The 25,045-nt window shown below is 37.2% G+C and overlaps 1 protein-coding gene across 1 annotated transcript in view; it reads right to left on the bottom strand.

Annotated features, from left to right (window-relative positions):
- The window catches only part of LOC6541859 (dnaJ homolog subfamily C member 16), a 171,576-nt gene extending 148,436 nt beyond the window's left edge, over positions 1-23,140 (bottom strand). Inside the window, exon 1 of the mRNA XM_015159195.2 lies at positions 22,950-23,140. The gene's annotated coding sequence lies outside the window, so the exon portion shown is untranslated. The remainder of the gene's footprint in view (positions 1-22,949) is intronic.
- Positions 23,141-25,045: the final 1,905 nt, after the last annotated feature.

Here is a 25,045-nt window from a genome sequence, read left to right as displayed (position 1 = left end):
CGCCCCACTTTTGAAAAATGTTGTGATATTTGTTCATTTTTTAATATACTTTGTAAATTTCTATAGATTTGACGAAAAACTTTTTGCTGCGCCCACAAACCGCACAATTCCCCAACTTCTAGCGATATTCCAGAATATGATGAAATTTTTTGTTCGCACTTCCACTACTAGTGCTTATCTGATAGTCGTAGAGCTCGACTATAACACTCCCACTTGTTTTTTGCTTAGATTAGAATCAAAATTTCAATTTTAATTAAATATAAGGGACGGTACCACGCCCACAATTTTAGGGATTCGAAAAGATATGGTGTAGTTTATCAATGCAAAAAAAAAAATATCTTTCTTAGTTCTGGAGTAATAAACTATACAAAATATAAGGGACGGCGGCACAAGTTTTGGTATCATAAGATAAATGGGCTAGTGTAACCCAATAGAAAAAACACAAACTTAATTTCCGTTTCCGTTTTGGAGTTATTAATTTTGGCCACAATAGATACCTTTTCAGCTTGCTGAATCCGAACATTTAATGTTTTTATTATAATTATTATTATTATATTATATTGTCCTATTGTCTGCTGGAAGAGGTTTAACTATTTTGATTTATGGTCGAGTTACTATTAATTATTATTTATTAATTAATTTATTATTTATTAATTATTAATGTTTTAATAATTTAATTTAAAATTTGTATTCTTTTTTTTAGTGTCCTTGTCTTTGAAAATAACTTGTGCCGAGGGAGAGGAATCTCATGCACCAAATTGCCAGCGAAAGGTCTTCGTCTTCGTGAGATCTTGAATATCAAGGCATAGCCCCTCCAACATAATAAGAAAAAATATTAGAAGTGCATGTATATCAATTAGATTCGATCCGTTCGACAGTCCTCACTGCCGCACAAGCTTAGCTGTCGCTTGATCGTAAAACGATCGGGCAATGTTATGGCCACTCGTAGAGTGAAAGGGTATACTAGATTCGTTGAATAGTATGTAAGGCAGAAGGAAACTTTTCCGACCATATAAAGAATATATATTATATTCTGGATTAGGATCAATAGCCGAGTCGAGCTGGCCATGTCCGTCTGTCCATCCGTCTGTTTGTCTGTCCGTATGAACGCCTCGAGCTCAGGAACTACAAAAGCTAGAATGCAGATTAAGCATGCAGCTTTCAGAGACGTAGACGCAGCGGAAATTTGTTTCCAAATTTGGCCACGCTAATGCCCACAAATCGCACAAAACTGTGATATTTTTGTATATACTTTGAAAAATTCTACAGATTTGCCACGCCCACTTCTACGGCCACAAACCGCCCAAAACTGTCACGCCCCACTTTTGAAAAATGTTGTGATATTTGTTCATTTTTTAATATACTTTGTAAATTTCTATAGATTTGACGAAAAACTTTTTGCTGCGCCCACAAACCGCACAATTCCCCAACTTCTAGCGATATTCCAGAATATGATGAAATTTTTTGTTCGCACTTCCACTACTAGTGCTTATCTGATAGTCGTAGAGCTCGACTATAACACTCCCACTTGTTTTTTGCTTAGATTAGAATCAAAATTTCAATTTTAATTAAATATAAGGGACGGTACCACGCCCACAATTTTAGGGATTCGAAAAGATATGGTGTAGTTTATCAATGCAAAAAAAAAAATATCTTTCTTAGTTCTGGAGTAATAAACTACACAAAATATAAGGGACGGCGGCACCCACAAGTTTTGGTATCATAAGATAAATGTGCTAGTGTAACCCAATAGAAAAAACACAAACTTAATTTCCGTTTCCGTTTTGGAGTTATTAATTTTGGCCACAATAGATACCTTTTCAGCTTGCTGAATCCGAACATTTAATGTTTTTATTATAATTATTATTATTATATTATATTGTCCTATTGTCTGCTGGAAGAGGTTTAACTATTTTGATTTATCGTCGAGTTACTGTTAATTATTATTTATTAATTAATTTATTATTTATTAATTATTAATGTTTTAATAATTTAATTTAAAATTTGTATTCTTTTTTTTAGTGTCCTTGTCTTTGAAAATAACTTGTGCCGAGGGAGAGGAATCTCATGCACCAAATTGCCAGCGAAAGGTCTTCGTCTTCGTGAGATCTTGAATATCAAGGCATAGCCCCTCCAACATAATAAGAAAAAATATTAGAAGTGCATGTATATCAATTAGATTCGATCCGTTCGTCAGTCCTCACTGCCGCACAAGCTTAGCTGTCGCTTGATCGTAAAACGATCGGGCAATGTTATGGCCACATCTCCATCCCTTCACACGTCCGTGTGCCATATGGATCGTCGCGGCCCGCCCAATAGTAGTAGTTTATAGTAGTTGCATTCATATTATATTTTTATTGATTATTGATTATTGAATACAAAAATTAAATTCTAGTATACAAAATAATTGAAAATAATTGGATAGGCGTAGAGTATCGAATTAACCACCGGGTGCTGCTTATACACGACTACAAACGTCGCCCTGAGGGCTCTTGTCTTTGTGAATCAAAAACAAGGCTTATACTCGCCGCTGAAGAGTTATCTTTATTAATAAAAATTTTAATTATTCAACATTTTATTTTAATCAATGGAATGCATTGTCTGGAAGAGGCTAACAATAAGATATCATCAACAAAAATATAGGTTGGAAAATATCTCCCTTCCGCTTTTTTGCTCTTTATTCAATGCCTTATAAAAAGTGTTACAGTGATCGGATTTAGTTCAAATATGCGCCGTTTTGTTCGATAATCTGTTTCCATCTAGATGGCAACTTCATAATACCTCCCTCGTAGAAGCCCCCCTCCTTATTTGCGAAGAACTCGGACAGCCACTTTTCACAAGCCTCTTTTGAGTTCAACTTTACACCACCAAGGGCATTCGCCATGGACAGGAACAGGTGGTAATCACTTGGCGCTATGTCCGGGCTATATGGTGGATGCGATAAAACCTCCCATCCGAGCTCCCTTAGCTTCTGACGAGTCATCAACGAAGTGTGTGGTCTGGCGTTGTCCTGGTGGAACACTACATCCTTCCTGTTGGCCAATTCTGGACGCTTCTGGTCGATCGCCTGCTTCAAGCGGTCCAGTTGTTCGCAGTAGATGGTAGAATTAAGCGTCTGGCCATATGGGAGCAGCTCATAGTGGATGATTCCCTTCCAATCCCACCAAACACACAGCAAAACCTTCCTGGCCGTCAATCCCGGCTTAGCCACTGTTTGGGACGATTCACCGGCCTTCGACCACGACCGTTTTCGCTTGATATTGTCGTATGTGATCCATTTTTCGTCGCCAGTCACCATCCGCTTCAAGAATGGGTCGAGTTCGTTCCGTTTCAGCAGCATATCGCAGGCGTTGATTCGGTCCAGAAGGTTTTTTTGCGTCAAATCATGCGGCACCCAAACATCAAGCTTTTTTTTGTATCCAGCCTTCTGCAGATGGTTTAAAATGTTTTGGTGACTAACTCCCTTCTCCTGGGCGATGTATTCCATGATTTGATCGGTATTTGTCGTCACAGGTCTTCCGCCGGCTGGCTTATCCATGGTGTCGTTTTCATCGGCTCTGAATCGTCGAAACCATTCCTCCGCGGTTCGAAGTGATAGAGTACCATCCCCCAAAACACCATTAATCTCACGGAACGTTTCTCTGGCGGATTTGCCTTTAACGAAGGAAAACTTTAAAATAGCGCGAATTTCGGCGTAAGTGAACTCCATGTTTACACGTCTATAACTGTTGAACGCAATATCCAAACTAATCATGCATAGCGTCGTTTAGGTTATGTCAAGACCTTTCAAATTATGTATAGTATTGCCAGATACGAGCTCTGTAGCGCTTTGTACATAGCCGCGAAATTCAAAAGACAAAAAGGCGGAAGGGAGATATTTGCCAAACTAATATATTTACAATCAATCAAAAAAGAAATTAAAAAAATCAAATCGAATTTTTTGAAATTTTTGGTACGAAACAATAAAGTCTAATCCTGTAATAACACAATGACTGCATCAAAACTTAATATTAGGACTTTTGAAAAATATGTTTTTGGCCAAGAAATAACTCAGCATATATTGCGGTAATTTTTTCGCAATCTTTGTTTTGAACATCTACATTATTAATTTTGTATCTGGCCTTGCCGGGACAACCCACACCAAGTTACTCGCAGTCGGCTGTCACCCTGGGGTGGAACTAACGGCAGCCGTCCTGTCAACATGAATCCAAATCCAACATACCCGTCTCTGTAGTGCCGGTGGAAGACGTTCCTTTCAAATTGCATAGGAACTATCCACGAAGTTAGTTCTGTCTCAAAGTGGAATCATGTTCCTACCCGATTGCGCAACACGCGTTTTAGCCCCAACACAGCTGGCGCAGCATAAGCTGTGGTGGATCGGGCCAAGTTGGCTACACCAATTCGAAGGCAGGTCAAAATCACACCTCCAGAACCGATCAAAGTCGTAACAGAACAAACAACTACACAGATCAAAGTGCAGACTTGTTCCTCTTCTGATTCATTCCTTTTCTTTGTATAACCGACTTATAATCTTCTCCGGTTATATCCACAGATTTGCTCACAATGCTCGGAGCAAAGAAACGGAGCGAATCTGCAATAAAAGTCCCAGAATTCACAAGGGCGCTGTTCATTTTGGTACGAATAGTTCAACGCAACGCATTTGCGGAGAAGTTATCACGGCTACAATCATGACAAGCAGTCCATCCAACCAACCAACAAACTCAACTCACTATCACCATCCATAGACGACCAAGGGCTCATGAGCGTTGGAAGGAGGCTAGGAAATGCATTGCAACTCATCACTTAACAACGTAATCCCATCATCCTTCCCAAACAACACCTGTTCACTTACTTGGTCATAAAAAACGCATACTTGAATACTCTGCATGGAGGAGTACAACTCACCTTGGCAATCACTCGACAACAGTTTAGGATTGTCAACGGCAAGCAAGCGGTAAAAGGAGCACTAAGCATATGTGCGCCCTGCTTTAAACATCTCCCCTTTCGGCAGCTGATGGGTGATCTACCGTTTCACCAAAGACACTAGAATAATAAGATGCGTAACGCCATACGATTTTTTTCCACACGATTTTTTCGAGCTGGCTCCAAGCTCTCTCGAATTTTTGTTCAAGAGCCAGAGAGAGAGCGCTCTAGAGCCAGCAGCTCTCTTGTACGCATACAGCGACAGCCGAGCACTGTATGTGTGCACACTTATACTCATATATTGTAAATTTGACAAAATATGCCCTTCACTTCAGAAGTTCATGGACTTTCAATCTATATTATTTGTACTCAGGCAATCGAGTACAAGGTACTGTAAGTAAAAAGTAAAAACTCTAATTTTGCATTGCCTTAACATGATAATTATTTAATTACATCATAGAAATAGTAATGGATGAATAAATGTACATAATAATACCGAATTATTTTAATAAATTACTTTATACTAGAAAATATGTCGTTAGAGTATTCACCTTGCGACGTGGAAAATATATTTGATCTTAGTGCATACAGGTTGCATATGAAGTTTTTTAACTATTTAGTGTATTTATTGGTACAAATTATTAGTATACACGTAAAAAAATGTGCAAACTTATGTAGATGGCCAATTTTCAGTATTTGAAATGCAAATATTATTTTGTTGAATGATTTTATTATATTCAAATTTGATATTTTCAAAAACCTCGCAATTTTGGGCGCTAATTACCCATTGAATTAACTTCGAGTAGATATTTTGTTGGATATATTGCTAAGGGATACAGTTGCGATAAATGCAGATCGTTGATTTTAAAAGAAAGCGAGCATTTAACAGCTCCATCTGAGCTTTTCATACATGAGAAAAACTACTCGATGGAATCGGACTTTGGAAAACTAAGGCACCATCTGATCTTTTTCTTAATATCTGCAAAATACACATTAAAGTTTTTGAAAATATTTTTAAAAATAATAAAAAACAACGGTGTATAAAACAATTTATTGTAGAGCAATGCATTAAGTGCACAAATGAAAGTAGCGATTTCTCATTATGGTTTCACTCAAATAATGACTGTTATGTGCATAAAATTGATATTTTAAACAAACTTATAAAAGTTTTACTTTTTAAGCATTGCAAGTGGACTGTGACAGCTGATAAACAAAAAAGCAAGCAAAACTCACCATTCTGTCTCATAAATGAAAAATTAGGGACGACTAAAAATAAATATATACGTAATATTTAAATATATAGTAAAAAATTTAATAAAATAAATTTAAAAAAATGGAGCAAATTATATCGAAAAGCAATAGTTAGAAAACTAGCTTAGATGGGGAACATGGAAATATTTTAATATTTTACATTTATTATTTCAAGTCGACTCGAAGGTCATATAAATATACGACCCCATTACGATTGTAATGACCTCCCCGTGGTGTTCCCTGGGTACCAAAAATTACATATATTACAGATAATTAATATTAAAAATATTTAATTCAAATTTTAAATATTTTTTTATTACCTCATATTACAACGAAATTGACCAAAACATTAATCAAATTCATTTCTTAGACCAAAATTGATTTCGAACCGAAAATCGTCTTCTAGCACAACTACGTACACATGCACACTGTTTTCACTCACACAAGTAAGTGAATTCTATTTTTAGATTTTTATGCTCTCAATTTTACGCGAGCGGGGAGAGCAATTATTGCCGCCACCAAAAAAGTGGCTGCATAGTGCAAAACCGATGTATGGCCGTTACGCATCTTATTATTCTAGTATCTTTGGTTTCAGCGTGTTAATACAACCAAACGGGCCTTTCAGGCCACTTGTGTTTATTACATAGGATCAATTGAAGTCATAGCAACAAGGTTCAAAGGACATACGATATATAAAGCATAAATAGCAGTATTTATATGTCTAGCGAGTAAAGCTACCCATTTAGAGCTGGTCACCGGTGTCAGTGCTCAGTACAGCGACCGCGGTACTAATATCATCGCTGCAAACAAGTCTCTCCAACTGTGGACCGATGTTTTCCGCCAAGAAGTCATCTTGGCCAAAAACACATTTTCATCGTTCCTTCCAAAGAAACCCAATGACGTACGAGCATTTATCAACTGTACTCCTCCAGATAGAAGCATGCCTCAATTCCAGACCATTTAACTGCAGACAAGGATGATCTGTAGACTCTAGCACCTGCACGATTTCTTGCCGAAGACTGGCCCCTCCAGCAGCCAGGATAAAGGACAGGCAACGGATTCAATGACAGTTCTGTAAACGATGAGGTTGAGACTGGCTCTCACACTTACAAGCACGTTCCAAATGGAGACAGGAAGAAACCGATTTAAGGGTCGGTTACACCGTGACTGTCAAGAATGACAGGACTTCTAAAGGCATTTATAAGCAATGCACATCTAAAATATGTCGCTTACCCATCCCAAACTATACTAAACACACGATGATTGCAAGTACCAATTGCAAATAAATAGAAGATAATTTATTTATTTTAAAAGTATGTTATTCGGACCAGAGGTCCGTATTTATTTGCACAAAAATTGGAACTAAATCTGAATTACAACTTTGGGTGATATTTATGCCCCAGCTGCGTCGCTGCCTCTGCCTGCTTCGGTGCTGTTGGCTGCCGTCAGCGCTCCAGACGCTGATCTTGCATCTTTCGGTTATTGCAACTGCAAGGGCGGATGCGCGTGCAAGCTCTCGCTATTGTGGTTCCAAATCGAGTGTCCCCACTCGTTGCGGTCGTTTATCTGCTTGTCATCGGGGGCTCGGTTGATATGGAATTTTGTAACCTTATTAATCAAGATGCGGATCGTTATTACGACGATTCTGGTGATTATGACTCAGCTCATCAGAATTTCGGATATGTGGGAGGTTGTCTTTAACAGCTCTAGGGTTTTAGTATTATTGGCATTTAGTTCCTTGACAATTCTAGTGATAGTTTCTCTTCCAGATTTTTAATTGTTATCTCGGTTTGGAGGATTGCCGGCATAGGTTGATGGTGTACGGTGTACTTGTTCGTGAAGACTTGTTCATCAATTTCTATTGTGGTTTTGCTGAAGTTAATGACAAATGACCCATTAAGCGTTGACGTTGTTCCGTTGACTGAGATCTTGCCGCTGAACTTATTGAGTAGGATAACTCCGGGTACGATTTCATCGATTGTGGGGATGTGTTGGCTGTTGATTCCAGTACATGTGGCAGGGCGACTTTTTAGGAGATTTGGTAGGCAAGATGAATTACTAATGTCTATCATATTTTAATGTTTACAAATCGTTATTTCATTATAGTTATTACATTTTGCAGTTTTTGCAAATATTTTTTTCTTACATCTAATTACATTTTCGGTTTCTATTTTATTGACATATGGGCAAATTTTTATTGGTTTAATTAGAATTTCTTCGTATAGCTTGGTATCGGTTACAGGGATTTATTAAATTTCTATTGCCCAAAGTGATTTTATTTATTTTGTCAATGATAAGCCTATTAAGAATAACCTGGTTATTGTAGGTAGCTAGAGCTGCATTTATTTTTTCTTGAATTATTTCAAAATCTCTGCTATCTGGGGATCCAGCCAGCCATTTCCAAGCACAACCTAGATTTTAGATCTATATGTCTTCGCCTTAAACTCCTGACTTTCAAGACTGACTTTTATAAAGGCTGTATGGTTCATTTTATCAATGGTATTTTTATATTCCTCTATGTCAATAGATCAATCTAAAGATCCCTGTTTGAACCTTGGCTAGTCCTGTAGTCATTGTCACAATGTCCGAATTAGTGTAGTCCGTTATTTGTACGTCCGCAGCACACACACAGTGAGAAGGGCTCTGTAAATGAGGGTGTTTAATTTCGAATGAGTTTTTTTATAAATAATTCTCTCGCTTTCTGCTAGAACAGTAGTGTTTCTGTTTTCCTTGACAATTTCTTTTTTTGTATCTGGCTGACTACTTGGTGCCTAATCTTTTATTGTTTTGTAAGAACATCTCTTGTCCAGGACAAATATTGTCAAAATATCTCCCTTCCGCCTTTTTGTCTTTTGAATTTCGCGGCTATGTACAAAGCGCTACAGAGCTCGTATCAATACTATACATAATTTGAAAGGTCTTGACATAACCTACAAAACGACGCTATGCATGATTAGTTTGGATATTGCGTTCAACAGTTATAGACGTGTAAACATGGAGTTCACTAACGCCGAAACTCGCGCTATTTTAAAGTTTTCCTTAGTTATAGGCAAATCCGCTAGAGAAACGTTCCGTGAGATTAATGGTGTTTTGGGGGATGGTACTATATCACTTCGAACCGCGGAGGAATGGTTTCGACGATTCAGAGCCGGTGAAAACGACACCATGGATAAGCCAGCCGGCGGAAGACCTGTGACGACAAATACCGATCAAATCATGGAATACATCGAGATAGACCGGCATGTGGCATCTCGTGACATCGCCCAGGAGATGGGAGTTAGTCACCAAACCATTTTAAACCATCTGCAGAAGGCTGGATACAAAAAAAAGCTTGATGTTTGGGTGCCGCATGATTTGACGCAAAAAAACCTTCTGGACCGAATCAACGCCTGCGATATGCTGCTGAAACGGAACGAACTCGACCCATTCTTGAAGCGGATGGTGACTGGCGACGAAAAATGGATCACATACGACAATATCAAGCGAAAACGGTCGTGGTCGAAGGCCGGTGAATCGTCCCAAACAGTGGCCAAACCGGGATTGACGGCCAGGAAGGTTTTGCTGTGTGTTTGGTGGGATTGGAAGGGAATCATCCACTATGAGCTGCTCCCATATGGCCAGACGCTTACTTCTACCATCTACTGCGAACAACTGGACCGCTTGAAGCAGGCGATCGACCAGAAGCGTCCAGAATTGGCCAACAGAAAGGGTGTAGTGTTCCACCAGGACAACGCCAGACCACACACTTCGTTGATGACTCGTCAGAAGCTACGGGAGCTCGGATGGGGGGTTTTATCGCATCCACCATATAGCCCGGACATAGCGCCAAGTGATTACCACCTGTTCCTGTCCATGGCGAATGCCCTTGGTGGTGTAAAGTTGAACTCAAAAGAGGCTTGTGAAAAGTGGCTGTCCGAGTTCTTCGCAAATAAGGAGGGGGGCTTCTACGAGGGAGGTATTATGAAGTTGCCGTCTAGATGGAAACAGATTATCGAACAAAACGGCGCACATTTGAACTAAATCCGATCACTGTAACACTTTTTATAAAGCATTGAATAAAGAGCAAAAAAGCGGAAGGGAGATATTTGACAACATATAATTTTTTTATCTGATCTCTACTTTTATTTTGGTGAGCTAAATCTTTTTCCTGCGTGAACTTGATTTTGTCCGAAATATTCTGTCTTTCTGTCTACTTTTCTGCCAAAGATACTTTTCTGCCAAAGAATAAATAGACCGGTTTCCTGTATTGAATAATTATACTGGACGACTGATCTCTCTAAAGGGTCGTTTAATGAACTATGTAATTTCTCGGCCTTTTGGCATCTAATAATCTCTGAAAGAGTTGAATGAAAGCGTTCTATCTGACCGTTGGCTGAAGTGTTGTAGGGTGGTGCTTTATAGACCTTTATATTGAACTGGTCTTGCAGCATCCGTATTATGGGACCTGATCCAAGGGATTTTGCGTTATCTATTATTACTGTGTCTGTGATATGTTGGAAAAACAATTTCGAATTTGTATGATTTTTCTCCCAAAGATAGCACTATTTGATTTTTGAAAACATTTATTGGTTCTGCTACCATAGGTATTAGTTTTTCGGGAGAGCTGAAACTACTGTGCACGGTTGCTGTCATTGCATTTAGTTCTCCATGCGATTGCAAGGGACGTATACTCAATGCATCGGCAACCACGTTTGCCTTGCCAGGTTTGTGTAAAAATTCTAAAATTGTTTTCCATCTTTTCATTTGGTCGTTATGTTTTTTTGGATTAGTTTTTTACAAAAAATTACGAAGAGTTTGTATTGACCAAATTATGGCCAGCATTTCTTTCGTGTTTGGAGCGTAACTTTCTTCTGCCTTATTTAAGGTTCTAAAAATAGACATTGCTTTGTTCTCCTCAGCTAATACAGCTCCTATGGCATATTCTGAAGCACCGGTGGTCAATTGGAATTCTTTACTATAATCCCGATAAGCAAGCATGACTTCTTCGGAAGCGAGAGTTTGTTTAAGCTAGTTGAATGCTTCCCTACCGTTTTCGTCGAGGTAGATTAGCGTTATGCTTGAGTCATTTTTTGACCATGATATTCCTAAAAAGGAACGAAGATCCTTGAGGGTCTTTGGCTCGGGATATTCTACGATGGCCGTGTATTTTTCGGAATTCTTTATTATTCCAATATCGGCCACTAAAAACCCTAAGAATTCAACTTAATTTTTGGCGAATTCGCATTTTTCAAGCTGAATTCGCATATTTGCTTTTTCCGTCTGATCTCTCTAAAGGGTCGTTTAATGAACTATGTAATTTCTCGGCCTTTTGGCATCTAATAATCTCTGAAAGAGTTGAATGAAAGGGTTCTATCTGACCGTTGGCTGAAGTGTTGTAGGGTGGTGCTTTATAGACCTTTATATTGAACTGGTCTTGCAGCATCCGTATTATGGGACCTGATCCAAGGGATTTTGCGTTATCTATTATTACTGTGTCTGTGATATGTTGGAAAAACAATTTCGAATTTGTATGATTTTTCTCCCAAAGATAGCACTATTTGATTTTTGAAAACATTTATTGGTTCTGCTACCATAGGTATTAGTTTTTCGGGAGAGCTGAAACTACTGTGCACGGTTGCTGTCATTGCATTTAGTTCTCCATGCGATTGCAAGGGACGTATACTCAATGCATCGGCAACCACGTTTGCCTTGCCAGGTTTGTGTAAAAATTCTAAACTTGTTTTCCATCTTTTCATTTGGTCGTTATGTTTTTTTGGATTAGTTTTTTACAAAAAATTACGAAGAGTTTGTATTGACCAAATTATGGCCAGCATTTCTTTCGTGTTTGGAGCGTAACTTTCTTCTGCCTTATTTAAGGTTCTAAAAATAGACATTGCTTTGTTCTCCTCAGCTAAAACAGCTCCTATGGCATATTCTGAAGCACCGGTGGTCAATTGGAATTCTTTACTATAATCCCGATAAGCAAGCATGACTTCTTCGGAAGCGAGAGTTTGTTTAAGCTTGTTGAATGCTTCCCTACCGTTTTCGTCGAGGTAGATTAGCGTTATGCTTGAGTCATTTTTTGACCATGACATTCCTAAAAAGGAAAGAAGAACCTTGAGGGTCTTTGGCTCGGGATATTCTACGATGGCCGTGTATTTTTCGGGATTCTTTTTTATTCCAATATCGGCCACTAAAAACCCTAAGAATTCAACTTAATTTTTGGCGAATTCGCATTTTTCAAGCTGAATTCGCATATTTGCTTTTTCCAGTGTATTAAATATTAACTGGAACTGGATGTCTATTAGATGGTTTTCCTAATTTTTGCTAATCATCGACGTATACAAAACACCTAATCCCTATATGTTCCCTAAGGAACAGCGACCAGCGTCCGTTGAAAAATTTAAGGGGCATTTTTGAGGCCAAACGGTAATCTGGTAAACTCCAATTTTCCCTGGTTACCTGAGAATGCGGTTTTTTCGATATTGGATTTCCTTAGCGGATTTTGGTGAAAGCCGCTTTTGAGGTCAATGACGGAGAAAAACTTATTCTGTCCTAGTTGTGCAAGTTAATGTCCGGTATGGGGTATCTGTCTGAATTGGTAACCATGTTCAATTTTCTATAATCGGTTACCATTCTGTGCTTTTTTTGTCCTGATGCATCCATTTTTTTTGGGACAATCCATATTGGGGCGGTATATGGAGACCGTGAGGGTCTAATTATGGTGTTTGCGAGTAGCTCTTGTACGGGTAACTCTGGGTAAGCGTAATGTATTGAGTATATTGGGCCCTCGTTTGTACTTCGTATAGTAGCTTCTACTCTTGTCTTGTATGTCAGTTTTTCATCCGGGTCTCCAAAAAGATTTTTAAAGTTTGAGCAAATAGTTCTTAAATGCCTCTTTTGAGTTTCTGTAGCGTGTTCTACTTGAATATCTAATTTGTTGACTTCGCGTGACGTTTTCTGTTTTATTTTAATTTTTTTTTTTATTCGGTATTGAAATATACCCCTTTTGCATATTAATTTGGGCTTTTACTTCGCGCAGTGTATCGTTTTCGATAATGGGATCGAAGGTCTTTAAGGTGCGTAATAGATAAAATTTGATAAAAGTATATTTTAGGTCGAAAGGATTGGCGATGATTTAACGAAAAAGACTTGGTTGTTTTTGATTGGTTTCTTATCTAATCTTGGTTGGATATATAATATTTGTTGGATCCGGTGTCTATCAGAATTTTGATCATCTCTCTATTATATGCTTTAGATTGGAAGTAGGATAACGAAGAGGGTTCTACTCTAAATAATATAATCCAGTATATTCTGCGTCATCTGTTTCCTGCTCGAAATCTGGGGTTTCTAAATAGTATTCATCGAGTGTTGCTTCGTCAGTTTCTAGTGGTTCGTTGTTGTACTCTGTAATTTGTTCTTGTTCCAGACGAAAATTTGTAGTCTTTGTTTTTTGTTCTTGTGGTGGTGGTCTCTTTTCATGCTGTCCAAATTTGGGTCTGTTCATGTAGTTTATCTGATTTGTCTGCATACTTTTATCTATTTCCGTAGGCTCTGGCCTAGGTTGTGGCTTTGGGGGCCGATGGGCTTGGTGGCTCTGTTGGCAGGTTAACAGAGTATTGTTGGTAGTGCCCACCATTATAAGTTATAAGGTACATAATAAGTTACTCTAGGGGTGTGTGGAACATGAGCCAAGTGTGAAATGAATGGTTGTCGACCTGTGTTTGAAAATTGTTGTGCGGATTTTCTCAGTAGGGTGTAGGGTACTAGGGCCTTCGAATTTACTTGAAGAGGTTTGGCTATTGTTTGCGTAGTTATTCCTAAATTGTTGGTTTTCTAAGTTCCCGCATAGCTGCAGGCTCTTTGCTTCCCAACAGTCTGGGCCGTGCAGGCCTCTAATGAAGTATAATCCCTGTAGGATTTGGCAAAGAGATCTATTGATTCTTTTTTCCATTTCCATGCAAGTAATTTTATTCCAAATAAGGGATAGGTAGGTATAAACTTGTTGGTATGAATTTGTCCCTGCATATTGGCTACGTTAAGTAGGGCAAGCCTAATTAGGATTTTTGGGTTTGCCATGATTATTTATTAAATATTTTTTTCTTGGTATTATTTGTTAAGGGCAAAAAATTGTATTTTCTCGTATAGATTTTGTATGTTTTCAGAAAATATTTTTGTTTATATTTTCGAAGTATTTTTTATATAGATTTTGTATGTTTTTCAAATATATTTTTTTCCTATGTAATTTTTGTTAAAACAATTGCATTTTTTGTATTTTCGAAGTATTTCTCTTGTATTCTTATTTTTCTTATTATTTTCTTCACTTAATTAACTTACAGTATAAAATACATCCTGGACCGGTTACTTGGTATTCTTCCTTTTTGCTCCTAGGGGCTACTGGGGTACTTTCGTAACACTCCAGTCGTCTGCGGCGATAGCCTCCAGGCCGATGTAGGTGAGTTCTTTCTTTGCAAGATCCGTCCCACGATGAATATGATATGAGCCAATATGATGCTCTTACAGATTTGTTGTTTTTCCAAGTTCGCTAACCAGCCTATGGGGTGCTCTTAAAGGTTTTTTTTTTTGCGATTTCGCGTATCGTAACCAGGGCAGCCTATGGTGTGCACTTACAGGTTTTTTTTTTTTTTGTTAAGGAATTTTTCCGCGGCAGGACCCTGTTAACGTTTGGCGCCAGTTAAATAAATGATAATTTATTTATTTTAAAATAATGTTATTCGGACTAGAGGTCCAGATTTATTTGCATAAAAATTGGAAATAAATCTGAATTACAAGTTTGGGTGATATTTATGCCCCAGCTCCGTCGCTGCCTCTGCCAGCGTCGGTGCCAACTCCGTCGCTACGTCTGCCTGCGTCGGTGCTGTTGGCGGTCGTCAGCGCTCCCACGGGAACCGTTCCTGATCTAGCATATTTCGGTTATTGCAACTGCAAGCCCGGATGCGCGTGCAAGCTTTCGCTGTTTGTGGTTCCAAATTCTTTTGGTGTTAACTTACACTTCTTTCTTTTCCCGCACCGTTAGCAAGTATTTGGGGCAATCTTTTGCAATCGATAATCAATTGATCAACTACCGGCCCGAGAAGGAAGAAGGGGACATCGCTAGAACAGCTGGTCAAGAATAGTTTTTTTTTCAACACATCAATTGAATACCATTGTTTTAGGTTAAGTATTCACCACATAGATAAAATCATCAAAATTAAGAAAGCTCATCTCTCTCAGCGTTCTTTCTCAACCACGCTGCAGCAAGTCCCCAGAGCAGAAATTATAGCACATCTTTGACTTCCGACACACTCGGTGCAGTCACAACAAATTTTCTATTGGAATTTTATGATTTTTATTTAAGATTGACAATTTATTTTTTGTACTATCATGATAATATTTGCAGAGTTCTTCTAATTCTTTTTGAGCATTTGAGTGAATCTTCAAAGTCTTATGATCTTAACAAGAGGGTCTAAGTAACAGCCTTGAAGTGATCGATGCGGTGACGTATGGAATGACTTCACAAAAGAATGAATATGGCCGGACTTGGGGTCCTTTATCCTTTTTTTTTTTATAAGGACCCACTCCCACTTCGACCCACTCCTATAATCATTAGATTCAGGTTCTACCGACTGAGCTAGCCGGGCTATGTGTATATATATATATAGTGGCCAAACCGGCCAACTCAATTATTTCATAGAATAATGAAGAATAAAGCACCATTCTTGTAAACAAATCTTAAAGCGTGATCTAAGCAGTTTTGCCTGCTCTCTTTGAAGCTCTCCTCAACTTCTGAAGTGAAGGGCATATTTTGTCAAATTTACAATATATGAGCATACGTGTGCACACATACAGTGCTCGGCTGTCGCTGTATGCGTACAAGAGAGCTGCTGGCTCTAAAGCGCTCTCTCTCTGGCTCTTGAGCAAACATTCGAGAGAGCCTGGAGCCACTTCTAGAGCCAGCCCGAAAAAATCGTGTGCAAAAAAATCGTATGGTGTTACGCATCTTATTATTCTAGTGTCTTTGGTATAACTAACTATACATATAACTATACCATAACTACCATTTTTCAAGATCCAAAACCAGATATATTAGTTTGGCAAATATCTCCCTTCCGCCTTTTTTTCTTTTGAATTTCGCGGCTGTGTACAAAGCGCTACAGAGCTCGTATCTGGCAATACTATACATAATTTGAAAGGTCTTGACATAACCTACAAAACGACGCTATGCATGATTAGTTGGATATTGCGTTCAACAGTTATAGACGTGTAAACATGGAGTTCACTAGCGCCGAAATTCGCGCTATTTTAAAGTTTTCCTTCGTTAAAGGCAAATCCGCCAGAGAAACGTTCCGTGAGATTAATGGTGTTTTGGGGGATGGTACTCTATCACTTCGAACCGCGGAGGAATGGTTTCGACGATTCAGAGCCGATGAAAACGACACCATGGATAAGCCAGCCGGCGGAAGACCTGTGACGACAAATACCGATCAAATCATGGAATACATAGCCCAGGAGAAGGGAGTTAGTCACCAAAACATTTTAAACCATCTGCAGAAGGCTGGATACAAAAAAAAGCTTGATGTTTGGGTGCCGCATGATTTGACGCAAAAAAACCTTCTGGACCGAATCAACGCCTGCGATATGCTGCTGAAACGGAACGAACTCGACCCATTCTTGAAGCGGATGTTGACTGGCGACGAAAAATGGATCACATACGATAATATCAAGCGAAAACGGTCGTGGTCGAAGGCCGGTGAATCGTGCCAAACCGTGGCCAAGCCGGGATTAACGGCCAGGAAGGTTTTGCTGTGTGTTTGGTGGGATTGGAAGGGAATCATCCACTATGAGCTGCTCCCATATGGCCAGACGCTTAATTCTACCATCTACTGCGAACAACTGGACCGCTTGAAGCAGGCGATCGACCAGAAGCGTCCAGAATTGGCCAACAGGAAGGGTGTAGTGTTCCACCAGGACAACGCCAGACCACGAACTTCGTTGATGACTCGTCAGAAGCTACGGGAGCTCGGATGGGAGGTTTTATCGCATCCACCATATAGCCCGGACATACCGCCAAGTTATTACCACCTGTTCCTTGAATGCCCTTGGTGGTGTAAAGTTGAACTCAAAAGAGGCTTGTGAAAAGTGGCTGTCCGAGTTCTTCGCAAATAAGGAGGGGGCTTCTACGAGGGAGGTATTATGAAGTTGCCGTCTAGATGGAAACAGATTATCGAACAAAACGGCGCATATTTGAACTAAATCCGATCACTGTAACACTTTTTATAAAGCATTGAATAAAGAGCAAAAAAGCGGAAGGGAGATATTTGCCAGCCTATTATAAAACGAAAGTATTAAAAGAAATGAAAATAAAGTTCTTAAATCATTATTAAATGAACTAACTGACTTACTGCTAACAATTTTTCCATATTATTATTTTTTGGGTTCAAAACTGGCACTCACGCTTCAAATTTGTATTTAAAAAAAAAGCATTTTACAACAAATGTTCTGTTATTCAACAACAAACAGGAACACCTAACCTCCAGACTTGGGACGCACTAATTCACGACTGACTTGAACACAATAATGTCAACTCAAAAGTAAAAGTAAATTAATGAAATGTATTTTATGTCAAAAAACTATTATACGATTATTAATGGCAGCGTGTGCAAGCTCCCTCGTTTTCCACGTTTAGTTAACCATCCGGGCATTTATGTATGTATTGGGGTCCTGCTATTCGCATCAAAGTTTAAAATAATAATACTATCAATAGGAAAAACTAGAAAGATAAAACAAATGAAGAATATTGTTTAATAGATAAATTTAATTAACTTAAGAAATAATATTTTTATTTTACCTGTTGCCGTTTTAATATAAATTGCAAGTAAATGGAACAATTTTATATGCATAAATGGTATAAGTTATGGCTTATCGCTAGTGTATTCCCACTTAAAAAAACATTTTACTAGATCTACTCTTTGTGAATGAGTACACTACACTTTTTCAACACGCTGTAAGTGAAGCGTAGGTATGATTAATGATTATTTGATAATAAATTGATAGTAAACAGACCTGATCCAATTTATTGATACTTTATTATCTTAAAAGTCATATTCCCGAACTAATACTGAACACAAAGGGCCTTTTTCTTTCCTATGGTTCTTGCCTTTCGTCTGAACCTTAGAACCTCCGAACGCGACAATAGTCAAATCTTTCAGCAACCGTAAGGTTTAGCGTCCGAATTTCCACATAGTCTTTAATTCGGCACCACATATGCCTCAAATGATTCAAATGTAGTAAACTTAAAAAATTTTGCCAATTTTCGGTAGTCACTTCCAAAACCCTTAAATAAAGTCTTCCTTTTTTCCAAATTTTTGGAAAATTTTCTATGTAAAAAGGGGAGATATGAGTATATGAGGTATAACTTAACTCAGTATTGCATTTTGATTCTCACTCAATATTGCAGATAGACTTGAGTAATATTAGATGGTTTCATCAGAATATGTTTTTAATAAGTCCCGACACAAATTAAGGCCACAAAAAGAACCGGAGAAATGTGTAATGAAAAATTTACAAAAACTCGATGAGCTGAAGTCAACGGGAGACTCGCCGACAGATAAAGTGGAGATATGCGACATTACATTTTTTTGTTACGCATCATTTAAACAGTAGGACATAATGACTATTATATAACACCAAAAAACTAAATAATGGAAGTTTAGGTCCTATTGATATCAAGTCCGTTATAAACTTATTTAATACTAAATTTACTCCAATAGTAAACACTGCACAACATTTTATCATTTTTATTTTGAAATATATCTACTCACCGTATCGTACTAGCACAGACACAAGAATAATAAGATGTGTAACGCCATACGATTTTTTTCGTGCTGGCTCCAGGCTCTCTCGAATTTTTGTTCAAAAGCCAGAGAGAGAGAGAGAGAGCGCTCATGTACGCATACAACGACAGCCGATCACTGTATGTGTGCACACGTATGCTCATATATTGTAAGTTTGACAAAATATGCCCTTCACTTCAGAAGTTAATGGACTTTCAATCTACATATATTAGTTGTATTCGATTGCCACCAATTAATAAACTTTTTAATTTTAAATTTTGCATTGCCTGATAGTTATTTAAATAAATCAAAGAAATAGTAATAGGGGAATATATGTACATAATAATATCTAATTAATCTTCTAAATTACTTTATACTAGAAAATATGTCGTTAGAGTATTCAATTCGCGACGTGCGCTGGTCCTGCCTCAAGCATTCAATTTTGGAATAAACAGGTTGCATATCAAGTTTTTTAACTATTTAGTATATTTATTAGTACAAATTACTAGTATATGTAAAGGTCTATGTATATGTAAAAAAAATAATTTTAAGTATTTGAAATGCAAAATTTATTTTGTTGAATGTTTTTGTTATATTCTAATTTTATATTTTAAAAACAGCGCAATTTTGGGTGGGTAAAAAAACGCCCCAAATTTATTGTTTCCTTTTCTAGTTCTTCTAAATCCGTTTGCCTAAAGCTGAAAAATACATAGATCTCAGCGTTTGCTTCTATTTTTCCAAATTTTAATAATATATATCCGTATTTATATTCAATAAAAGTTTATATGTAAAGCAGTTGTAAACGGTAGCTAATTCGAGCGGCGATTTTAACTAACGAATATTAAAATAACTTCTTTTAAAAAAATAATAGTCAAAACATAAATTTTTAAATAATATTTTATTAGATCATATCTAATGCACACCTATTTGCTTACTGTTTTCACTCACACAAACAAGTAAATTCTATTTTTAGATTCTTTTCATTTTACGCGAGCGTGGAGAGAGCAATTATTGCCGCCATCAAAAAAGTGGCTGCATAGTGCAAAACCGATGTATGGCCGTTACGCATCTTATTATTCTAGTGTGTTTGGTACTACTATATCATATACATAGTTGCCATATAAATTATCGGTATCATACGATTTGATTGTATAAATAACCACATCCATTTTTCTTTCTATTGCATTTACTTTATATAGTTGCCTTAGTAATGTAATAGTCGTTTCCCGGCTTTCAGAAACCCGTTACTTAAGAAGTGTAAGTGCAGTGAGAAATTTTGGCATATCGGCAGAAAATATCAAGACAAAAAACATTTTTAACATTTCTGAAACGCACTTGCGCAGCTTCCCATGATCTCGACCTAATTTCGAACGGAAATGGCGATATAAACTGGGCTAGAAAACCTGGTCAAGAAAAACTAAACTTTATAGAAAAATGGACATTTTAATTAGGAAACTAATAAAACAACGGATAGAAAGCTCTTTACATAAGAACCTACAGTCCAATATTTATAAATAAATCGTTGTAAAAAAAGTATTACAAAATTATATTTTTTGTAGTATTATTTGGCATTAGCGCGACATATTTTTAGTGGTTTTGTTTCATCAATGCTTGTGATTATATTCACAAACAAAATGCCAACGGGTACCAACTGAAAAGCTCTAAAAAACGAATAATCTTACATCTACATAATCGAGTATAATCCAGGAATTCCCTGGAAAATCTATCCCTGTCTTGCCGTTCCTCATCCGTCAGATTTCTTATCTTAAAAAAATATTGAACATGAATTTTTAATACAGGGAGAAAGTCATATTTGGTTGTGAAAACAAATTAAAGGTATTCGAATCTGATAGAAAAGGAAAAGAGTGGCAAAAATCAGGGGAGAAAGAAAGTTAATAAAAGTAACACCAACAGTGAACATGGAGAAGGTTCCGTGTGACTGTGGCCTGCAAATCCGTTCGAGGAGATAAAAACTTGGTTTTTTAACGGAATTATGAATACTGAAAACTATCAACAAATTTTAAAGAAATGTTTCTCTCCAGTGCCGCCAAAATGGGTATTGGAACATTTTCCAACCGGAGGACTCAAAAATACTGTTGGAACGTCATGATGGGGCTGATGCACAATACAAAATATATATGTTAGGTGGGGCGGTTTGTGAGCGTAAAGAGTGTGTGTGGAAACATTTGGAAACAAACTTGCGATTCTTCAATATCTGGAACTTGTATGCTTAATCTCAAATTTCTGGCTTTTATAAATCCTGAAATCGAGGCGTTCATACGTTCGGACATGGTTTTACTATATAAGTTAACTAAGTTATCCGGCGACAGCAATGACCAATCGTCCGCTGACCAGCACCAGCCAAACTGCTGACAAAGCGTCTGGCCGGAAGCTTGTGCACGCCGGCAAGCGCTGCATATTGACAGTGGTCGATATGAAGAACTTCTATGCTAGCTTTTTAATTGTTTTTGAATCCATTGAATAAAGAGCTAAGGCTCATTAACTTAACTCCGACGGCAGTCGTTAAACCTTGTCTATTTACTAGACCACAAGCTTAGCGGTTAAAAGGGGCAGTTCCCCTCACCCAAAATAAAAAATGGACGACAGAAAAGATGGAAGGACAACTGATTGTGAATAGTTTTGCGAGCTAACTATTACCGACCAATATTAATTTGATTTATGTCTTATGACTTATGTCTCGTAAGTTTGCTTCCAAATTTCCCCTCGAACACAAACCGCCCAAAACTGCCAAACTCACACTTTTGATGTTTTCTTTTGCCAAAAACTTTATGCCCCGCGCTCACTAACAATATCAACAGCCTAAAACTCTCACGCCCACACTTCTGAAAAAAATGTTTTTTTTGTTTTATTTGCCTTGCCAATTTCTATCATACAGAAAAACATTTTATCCATACTTTATTATTATTATTTTTCCCTAAGTTCTATCAATATGACAAAAAAAAATTGTATGTAACCGCCCGATAGTCGAGGAACTCGACTACAGTTATCTATTTTTTGTTTAATTTGAGATGAAATCAAATGTTTAGGTTGAAAGTTCCTAATTTTGTTTAGATGAATGGTAAACCTAATCTGGTTTTCCATGAATGGTAAATGTTTAGGTTGAAGGTTCTTAATTCTGTTTAGATGAATGGTAAACCTAATCTTCACTATGTTTACATTTCATTTTGGTTAAATTTTTAGAAAATATGTTACAAGTTTTGAATGTCCGAATGTTCTGCAAATTGTACGTAATTCGATGTGCATTGTATTGTATGTACATAAAGTGCACATTGATTTAAAACATTCATGCGTGTTGCAAAACCCCTAAACTCTAGTTCAGAAAAAAAAAAAATTTTTATACAAAATTTAAGAGTTGTGTTAAATTTAAAATACCCCATCAACATTTTTTTGAAACCTCCAAAAGTGGGACGGCGTTGACGATTTTTATTTTATTTTTCAACTGCAAGAAATAAGCTGTGAATCACTGTACATCGAAACCCCATCCATTGACCTGTAGGTAAATCTTGTGAAAAAGTGACGCAGTATTGGATTCCTCACCACTATATGCTTGTTTTCGTACGTTTACAGCCGCTTATAAGCAGTCATTACCAAATAAGGGATTAGAAAAAAAAACCGGTATTTATATTTACAATTTTTTTTTGTTTTAATGTTAAAAAAAAAAAATATTGGAGTTTTTATAAAAATATGTATATATACAAATTAATCTACGCTAATCAGATATAACCTGTGCCAACAATTTAATCTGTCCAAAGACATTAGAATATAATGCCTTTGCTCCGTCACTGTATGTTGTAGGAATTTCTTTTTAGAATAAGTCCTAAATTGACGTTTTTTTTAATAAAAAGAATTGGTAAACGAAAATTAATTTTGATGTTTTATTTTTCAAGGTAATTCCACAATAATTTACTTCCTAATTTTAAATATGTTTATAAATCTACTTACTTTCTTTCTCACTAGCGATAAACAAAATTGTACTCCTTATTGTTGCACATAATATGATTAAGTTAACGCAAATTCTCGTATGTGAGATTTTTGAACATGAAAAAACACTACTAACTTTAAATAAACCCTTACCTTTTACAAACAATACCTACCTTGTGGGACCAGAGGCGATTAAAAAAAAACTCCCTAATTTAATAAATATACTGGAAATATTCAGTAATACGTTATTCAGACTGCTGATTTATTGCATCTGCATCAACGAGCAAGGTCCGCAACAACATTATGCGTTTATTCAACAACTCTGATTTAATTTACTTTGTCTCCGAGAGTTTTAATTCCTTAATCTCATTCAAATTACTTTTATGTCATATACAAAGCATTTAGTTAAATCTTGTATATTACATAATGTGAGATAGTGCCTAATTGCATTCGTGATTTGCTTGTGGTTTCCTAATATTAATAAATATTTGCGAACTTGAGGAAAATATTATATATACATATATGTATTATTATTATTCCAATATAAAATCTTGAGTGGAATTTCGATAATGCTTACACTGAAGTAGTGATGTGTTTAACAATTGCCTCAGTAACTACAAAAGTAGGCGCTTTTTTTATATGATCAATATGATATTTTCGATATTGCACTATGATCTCCTATATATCCCTTTGATACTAGTATCATATGCTAAGCCTATGTAAATAAAGTGTGTCTCATAAAATGCAACTAAAGTGTAAACACCCCATCAAGCCAAATTGTTATATCCAAGGAACGGACCTAATAGACTGCACCAACCGTCGATGCACCTGTATCAACAATGGCAAGGACGACTTGATCATCACCGCACCTTGCAAATTTATAATTGATTTGATAAATTTGATAATTGACTGATAAATGACCGGGTGAACCAAGTAAATATTTCTATAAGTCGTGACGAATGATTTATTTATAAAGTATTTGCCAAATCAAATTCAATTTTTATAAGATATCGCGACTTTCACAATTGAGAATTGAGAACGGCAATTATTGAGTAGTAGAAGTGCAAAGGAAAACTATCAACATTTTTAATTATATGTGGGCGTAGCCGTTTTGAGCGATACACTGGGCGTGGAAAGAAGTTGTTAGGTAAATAAATAGCAATTTACAATACTAATAAAAAAAATGGAAAAGTATCAAAAAAATGTTTTTGAAGTGTGGGCGTGACAGTTTTGGGAGGTTTGAAGACGTTAGAGTGGGCGTGGCAACATCATTTAAGAATCTTCCGGTGCGATTAAGTGATTGAAGTGAGTTCCTCCTCCGAAGTTTTCCAATCCCTTCCTCCAGTGGCGGTAGCTGGTTCTTCTTTGTCTCTTCAGCATTTGATAGCGGCCCTTCAGCTGCTATCACTGCCTTGGAGTGAGTGAGCTTCAGGTGGTTTGTCTGAATATTAGGTTGGAAGGCTGACTGGCCTTCTGTTGTTAGTCTTGGACTTAGACAACGAATGAAAGATATGATATTTACCACCAAGACAAGTCGGCAAGCCGACTCAGCAATTCATGCGGCGTGAAGCGAATCTCCGAATACGAAGTCAGCTTTCCGCTGCCGGATGTTCTTTGCGCGGAGCTCCAAGCTCAATTCTGGAGCGTCAGCATTAACTGCGTAAAGCTAGTTAGTTGCTATGAGATTTTAGTTGTTAACTTATATAGCCGTATACTTAATATAGTCGGAAATGCTTACTTCCACCTGTTACATACTTTTCAACGAATATAGTATACCCGTTTACTCCACGAGTAAAATAAATCCTATTAGCTCAATATTTGGGGAGCCCGACGTGATTTGTGCATAAGCAATATCTATTGCAAATTATACAAATTTGTTAAATTTACTAAAATCGCTGTTGCTGCTAAACAACAAACATTTGTCTGCAACAAAAAGAAATTCCCGTTGATTACGAAAGATCTCATATGTATATGTATATGTATGTATACAAGTAACGGATTGCTGCTGTTAATTTTCTTTTCGCTTTTTAATTTCTAGTCGCTGTTGTCGTGGCTGCTGAAAATTCTGGAAACCTTACGGCTGATCCAAAAAAGGTGACTTTTTTAAGCTCCATGCG

This window comes from Drosophila erecta, unplaced genomic scaffold, assembly GCF_003286155.1.
Source record: "Drosophila erecta strain 14021-0224.00,06,07 unplaced genomic scaffold, DereRS2 tig00000305-arrow-arrow-pilon, whole genome shotgun sequence".
Taxonomy (NCBI): Eukaryota; Metazoa; Arthropoda; class Insecta; order Diptera; family Drosophilidae; genus Drosophila; species Drosophila erecta.
Note: the sequence above shows the minus strand (reverse complement) of the source record. Positions and strands in the feature narration are given on the sequence as shown.